Genomic DNA, 8,223 nt, shown 5'->3' on the forward strand with positions numbered 1-8,223 from the left:
GAAAATCGCCTTTAAAGTTGTCCATTTATGTTCGCGATTTTGCTGCATTCACTCACAAGAATAAATGTTTTATATATTTATGGTAGGAAATTTACAAAATGTCTTAATGGAAAGTGATCTTTACTTAATATCCTAATGATTTTTGGCATAAAAGAAAAATCGATAATTTTGACCCATACAATGTTTTGTTGGCTATTGCCACAAATATACCCGTGCTACTTGTGACTGGTTTTGTGATCCAGGGTCACATATGTCCTCTGGCACTCTCTTCAGGTTCCTCTGTGAGTCAAAAACTGGACCACACATTTCCCTCCACCGCTTTGTTGTATTGTATAATTTCGAACACTCATCACTGCTCTCCAGGAGATTGTCCAGAGCTCACAAATGAGCTCAGCAACGTCACTGTTGGAGATTGCTTGATCATAATTCTTACCAAAACAGGTGCTGTTCATTTTTTTTACATTCAGTGCCATGTTGATGTGCAGTTTGGTTAGCTGTGGTGAAGGGACTGCATTTACATTCACAATTGTCATTGGATAGTGAAAAGACAAAAACGTTATGCATTTTATTTGAAAGTGAAAATAAATGTCTTTAAAAGCTTTATTTTATTCACCTGGAACTGATTGCATCAAACACTGACCAATGAATTTGCACACAGAATAAGACCAGAAACGTGCATTTAGAGGGTTAAATAGTCCAAATATTGATTTTAGGTTGAATTTAAAGTCACAATGAAACGGAAGTAGCTACAGACCTTTTTGTACATCCGAGTGTAATTGATTATCAAGAGAAAAACATTTGTGCAGGGACTTTGTGTCACGGAGTCACCAGGCTCCACTCCCTCACAACAGTCCCTGGAGTTCTGAGCACCAATCAGCATGCTAATCAGTTCTGTACCACATTTAACCACACACCTCATTGTCTGATCTTGACATGGACAAAGGACTACTTACCTGCTCTACTTACCTCCATTGTGATCTCTACAAACTCCTAGCGATCTTCCTTGTATTCTCTCATCGTCTCCTTCTCCAGCGTTTCTCCTCGTGTTCCTGCAAGTGTGTTCTCCATAATATCTTCTCACCTGGATTCGCATTGCAACAGCAACAAGGTGTGTGCCTACCCTGGTAAATTTTGTACTGGAAAATGCTTACCTTGCATTTTCATTTAGAATTAGGCACCGTTTTTCTAATCATCATATCTGCTGTTCTGCACTCACTTCAAACTCCAATTAACAATCAATGAAGCTGTCTACATTGCAAATGGATAAACGCACTTTCCCATGACACTAGACTATAGGGGTGAGCCGGACAAGATGTGGTGAGGGGGATGGGGGTTCAGATATGGTCATTGCCAGGACATTATTTGAACCCCTATGGCGTGAGTTGCTCAAAACAAGACTTACGGTCACAGGTGTGACAATCGTAACAGGTGCACCTGATGCTCGGGCTCTGTCGATGTGTGATATCACAATCATGCCAGGAGAATGTTTGCCTGGAGCTCTCTAGATGACAGCTGGAGACACTCTCACACTGACAGTAAGTTAGACAAAATGAGGTTTTCCCAGGTGCCTGTGGGATTGTTTGTGGTCAATGACATGGCTGCAGAGCCCGGTAGGGTGCGACTGTAAATCTGTGGTGGTGTGCCCAGGTGTAATACTCTAATGCTCAATGGCAGCAGTTTGTGTGTTGTGGTTGAATAGAGGGTGTCTGATTCAGCTGTGTGGTTTTATTCGAGTTCCCCCCTCAGCAAAAACTCAACCACCTAATTCCCTTCAGACATCCTCCATCCTGTACTTACTGGCAGTGTAGGCACATATGCTTGTCTCACAAGAAGGAAAACGGGTAAATTTATCTGCCTTTGATCCTCCAAACCTGTTCTCCAGCGAGGTCTCTGGCACCACATGGTTTCTTGATCACAACTTCATTTGGGCAACATGTGCAGTGTGTTCTTTCATTTTGAATGTTTCATTCAAAAGCCATTTTTGGTGTTTCATTCAAATGTACTGTATCACAACAGAACATTAAACAGGGAGCTAAATGTAATGTCTTCAAGAAATGATACAGTGAGATGCACCAAATTAAACAGTAAACAACATTAACCTTTTAACTTTTACTCTCAACTAAAATAGATCATAGTTTGGGTAGATTAAAAGTGAAAAAAAATACTGTGAGTCAGACCAGGCTCTGCTTTGCTCATTTTCTGACTCATTCATGTTCAGTGTCATTAAGAGACCATCTTGTTATGAGTCTTTTTAACTTCATCACAATAATGGTAAAGCAGAAGCAAAAACACACTTAAGTACAAACAGTATGCATATATATATATATATACACACTGAACAAAATTATAAACACAACACTTTTGTTTTTGCCCCCATTTTTCATTTGCCCCCATTTTTCATGAGGTGAACTCAAAGATCTAAGACTTTTTCTATGTACACAAAAGGCTTATTTCTCTCAAATGTTGTTCACAAATCTGTCTAAATCTGTGTTAGTGAGCACTTCTCCTTTGCCGAGATAATCCATCCACCTCACAGGTGTGGCATATCAAGATGCTGATTAGACAGCATGATTATGGCACAGGTGTGCCTTAGGCTGGCCACAATAAAAGGCCACTCTAAAATGTGCAGTTTTATCACACAGCACAATGCCACAGATGTTGCAAGTTTTGAGGGAGCGTGCAATTGGCATGCTGACTGCAGGAATGTCCACCAGAGCTGTTGCCCGTGAATTGAATGTTCATTTCTCTACCATAAGCCGTCTCCAAAGGCGTTTCAGAGAATTTGGCAGTACATCCAACCGGCCTCACAACCGCAGACCACGTGTAACCACACCAGCCCAGGACCAGTTTTAATATCTGTCAGATAAAAGTAAGATACTTGTCTAGATTTCTCTGCTCACTTATGCAAGTTTGTTATAAACAGCCACTACTATAAATTCGTGACGTTTACTTAAATAGTTTTTTTTTATAATAGATTTAAATTATATAAACAAATAATGAATTAAAGGACATATACGCCATACGTGATGCATACAAGCACAGCACATGACCTTCTGTAACGCCCACATCTAGAAAACACTCCCACCTCTGTCATAAATACAGAGATGTTAGTCCCCTCAGAATCAGTACATGTAATCACAGATGTCGAGTGAAAAGATTTGTAACATCATTTAGACCAGTGGTTCCCAATTCCAGTCCTCGTGACCCACTGCTTTGCACATTTTGTAGGTTTCTCTTATCTGACACACTCAGTTCAGTTCATGGAGTCTCTCCTAATGAGCTGATGATCTGGTTCAGGTGTGTTAAATAAGGGAGACATACAAAATGTGCAGAGCAGTGGGTCACGAGGACTGGAATTGGGAACCACTGATTTAGACACCTTGTCCCATCTGAATAGTGCTATTGTTTTAGTTTCAAATGTGCACAGTGTTGTTTACACAGGTGAACTCAGAGACGAGGGAGAGATGGATCCAAATGCAGTTAATAGAGATAACTCAGAAACTGGAAAAACAAAAGGGAGACTGAACTGTTGACACCATCCACCAACATTACTCCCATAGAAGGACAAGACCCAACAATGAACACAGGAAACTCTGGGGTATAAATACACAGAATAACAAGGGCCAAACAAGGAACAGGTGAGAGTAATCAATCACTATGGAGACTAAGAAGGGTAACTCTGGAAACAAACAAGTCAGCAATGGGAGGAAAGGCAAACAGAAGTGAAAAAGCAGAACAATATGAACAGAAAATAAATAATACAATTTCTTGAACACAAAACGAGGGAAGGATTAACTATGGAGGATTAACTATTTTTTCATTAAAATACATTATTGCACAAAAGATACATTCAGAATCACTTTCTTGCCTTCTTACTATGGTAAGGTTGCAATATTGCCTTACATTCAGACCTGTCAGGTTATATTTAGAAAGAAAAGTCAGTCTCCCATCATTTGTCATTGTGTGTAGTCTACGTCATGTCTATAAGTAGGCCTAAAGAAGGCCCAAGTAACTTGCAATTTCACACAATCACATGAGGTGATAGAAAGCCCAGATGTCTGATTAAAGCTTCAGTTAAAGGGTTAATGGAATAAGCACATCTTTACACTTTTCAGATAGGTTCCATATTAGGATACTTCTCATTAAAACAGCTTTAAAATCATTTGAATTCGCCTGAGCCATAGTGTGCCTCATATTAGAGAGCATCAAACTATCAACACACAAAAGCACTTGAAACTTAATAGTATTGTGTTTTGCATGCAGTGCTGTGAGGATGACTCAGACTTGTAAGAGCATTACTATGGTTGGATTTGGCTGCCAATTAAAATGCCCATGTGTGTGAGCAGTGTGTGGGTTGGTGGGGCTGCGCTCTTTCACACAAGAGAAGCCTCTGGGGATCATTAATCTAAAGCTAATAAGAGACCGGGTAATTGGGCATGTGGTTCTGTGTGTGCGTGTGTGTTTTGGGAGCGGGTGTAATCATTATAGAAATACAGGCTTAATCACAAAAATGGACCTTGTGGACATCTGTAGGCAGTCTTCGGGGAGCATGTTGATTAATTAAAATGGTACCATTTCATGTGATCTATTTCTGTATATGTGTACTGATGACACAGGTCATTTTATTTTCACCATATGACCAATCTGCCCGGCGTGACGTGTGAAAACGGTGGTGTTCTCCATCAACACCTTCATTACTTAGCCTGCGTGATACGGCCGCCCACCCTGCATGCCTCTGTGAGTGACTCTGATTGGTGAGGAACAGGCCATGTGTGGGCAGAGAGGTGTCATTCTCATATTAGTGGCCCTCACACTGTGTGTACCTACACCCTGCCGTCCATTCCATGTCTCAGGGATGATGATAATGATGATGATGGTGCCCACATAGTGTGGTCAAGAAATGTTTCATCCGCTACATCTAGCCACAGATAGAAGCGAGATGCGCACAGACGTGTTCGTGCACACTCAACGTTATGGACGCAAAATGGTATAAACACATGTACGCAAGCACCCACGTATGCAGACATCCTCTAACAGAGCTGCCCACACATCTCACTGTGTCAATAAGTATTCATCTGTGGGAAAGAGATAAAGTGAGGTAAGAGGGGATTCCTTCTGCGTAGTCTCCTTCACGGCTTTTTTCTATGCACCGCTGCAAAAAAAAGCATGCGGTGGGAGGTATTAGCCTACTCTTCTCTGAGCTGTGACATGACAGTGAACGTTCAGGATGACATCAAGATTAGAAATTACGTCATATTTTTTTTTAGCATGAAGTGACTTAATTAAAATTTTAGTTCCACATTTCAATTTGTACAACACAAGTATGTATTTGTTACTGTCAAAGACTAGATTAGAAAGACCAGATGTCATGACATTCAGTCATAAAAGCATTATTCCTGATTAAACATGGTCATATAATCATTCATGTGTCACCAGTTGTGTCCACAACATTTGAAGAAGTGCACTGAAAAAAAAAATCAATCTGCTATAAAGTGTATTATAAGCTAAGAATATATATTATTTAAAAATGTATGAATTATTAACTTTTTCTTAAATGTCATTATTGTGTATTTTTCTATGCATGTATATAAATAAAATAAATAAATCTGATTTAGTGCAATATTTATTAACACAAACATTGCCATAGTAAAATGTTTATTTTAGTTTTCAAATTTACACTAGACAAATCACACACACACACACACACACACACACACACACATTTATCCATTTATGATTTTTGAATATTTATGATTTATCCATTTTATATATATATATACACTCACCTAAAGGATTATTAGGAACACCATACTAATACTGTGTTTGACCCCCTTTCGCCTTCAGAACTGCCTTAATTCTACGTGGCATTGATTCAACAAGGTGCTGAAAGCATTCTTTAGAAATGTTGGCCCATATTGATAGGATAGCATCTTGCAGTTGATGGAGATTTGTGGGATGCACATCCAGGGCACGAAGCTCCCGTTCCACCACATCCCAAAGATGCTCTATTGGGTTGAGATCTGGTGACTGTGGGGGCCATTTTAGTACAGTGAACTCATTGTCATGTTCAAGAAACCAATTTGAAATGATTCGAGCTTTGTGACATGGTGCATTATCCTGCTGGAAGTAGCCATCAGAGGATGGGTACATGGTGGTCATAAAGGGATGGACATGGTCAGAAACAATGCTCAGGTAGGCCGTGGCATTTAAACGATGCCCAGTTGGCACTAAGGGGCCTAAAGTGTGCCAAGAAAACATCCCCCACACCATTACACCACCACCACCAGCCTGCACAGTGGTAACAAGGCATGATGGATCCATGTTCTCATTCTGTTTATGCCAAATTCTGACTCTACCATCTGAATGTCTCAACAGAAATCGAGACTCATCAGACCAGAAACATTTTTCCAGTCTTCAACTGTCCAATTTTGGTGAGCTCGTGCAAATTGTAGCCTCTTTTTCCTATTTGTAGTGGAGATGAGTGGTACCCGGTGGGGTCTTCTGCTGTTGTAGCCCATCCGCCTCAAGGTTGTGCGTGTTGTGGCTTCACAAATGCTTTGCTGCATACCTCGGTTGTAACGAGTGTTTTTTTCAGTCAAAGTTGCTCTTCTATCAGCTTGAATCAGTCGGCCCATTCTCCTCTGCCCTCTAGCATCAACAAGGCATTTTCGCCCACAGGACTGCCGCATACTGGATGTTTTTCCATTTTCACACCATTCTTTGTAAACCCTAGAAATGGTTGTGCGTGAAAATCCCAGTAACTTAGCAGATTGTGAAATACTCAGACCGGCCCGTCTGGCACCAACAACCATGCCATGCTCAAAATTGCTTAAATCACCTTTCTTTCCCATTCTGACATTCAGTTTGGAGTTCAGGAGATTGTCTTGACCAGGACCACACCCCTAAATGCATTGAAGCAACTGCCATGTGATTGGTTGATTAGATAATTGCATTAATGAGAAATTGAACAGGTGTTCCTAATAATCCTTTAGGTGAGTGTATATATATATATATATATATATATATATATATATATATGTGTGTATATGGATTTTAAATAAAAGGGATAATTTATCTGTTTCCATGAGTTGTCCCTGGCACATCCCTGTTTACCTATAATGGTAAAACTGCCATTATGTTAAAAGACATAATGAAGAGGAAGTGACATCAGTTTTCAGGGTGATCAAGATCAAAATTTGTCAAGTTCAACTCTCATTTCTGTCAGAACCACTATCGTCAAAGATGATTGACAAGTATCATTTTGGATTGGCGGAATGTTCTGATCTTCCCACCCATCCATGCAGCAATGAGAGCTGAAAGTGCAGTAATAAACAGAACATAACCAATGTAAATGTATATCATTAATGTTCTTAATGACAATAATGTAACAACATAATTCAAGATAAATTAGTCTAATTCCAAGAGGAATTTCAGAAGACCAAGTCCTGACTGTGAATGAGAGGAGGAGCCAGGGATGGAGGAGGGAAATTAGCACCTGAGCAACAAGATAAAGCTGCTGATAATATGAATGGACCTTGTAGTGATGTTGTGATAGGCGTCGTGCTTCTATAGGTAGACATGGACCAGCTGAGAGTCGGCTGATGTGAGCTTGACTGACATGACCTGCCAAAACTAACGCTAAGCTTGATTTTTTTTATTAGATTTTTTTATGCTAATCAGATTTTTGAGCACAACATATCCATACAAACTCTTTAAAAAACTAATCAGCCCACTATTTAGTGAATAAACAACCAAAACTCTGTATATTTGCAGTAAAGCATCATGACTGACGTAAATCAGTAAAGAAGCTTGTGTGTTCAGATTTCTAAGCTCACACAATGGGACGCAGCTGAGACTGACACTGTGGAACTCATTTAATGTCCACCTGTTTTCTATAAACTTTTCATTACCTCTGTATAAAATGTGTTTCTAACCAAAGCAGCGATGGCCAGAGCTGACAAGGAGAGAAGCGAGGACTCTTCACCCTGAGAGCGCATAATAATCCTTGCTGCTCCCTCTGGAGTCTGAGAACCTGTTACAGAGAAGTGTGAGGTTACACGTTCGCAACGCTCGTGGTGCATCCAAGAACACAACTGTCTGACCTCGGAAAAAGAGCATAAACTCCGTCCGGAAGGGCGAACTCAGCTGTTTGGAGAAAATGTGCAGGCCACATGCACTAAACAATGTAAATGTAAGTCATAAACAAGCTCATTTCCTCAGTGG

Source organism: Rutilus rutilus (genome assembly GCF_951802725.1).
Source record: "Rutilus rutilus genome assembly, chromosome: 6".
Lineage (NCBI taxonomy): Eukaryota > Metazoa > Chordata > Actinopteri > Cypriniformes > Leuciscidae > Rutilus > Rutilus rutilus.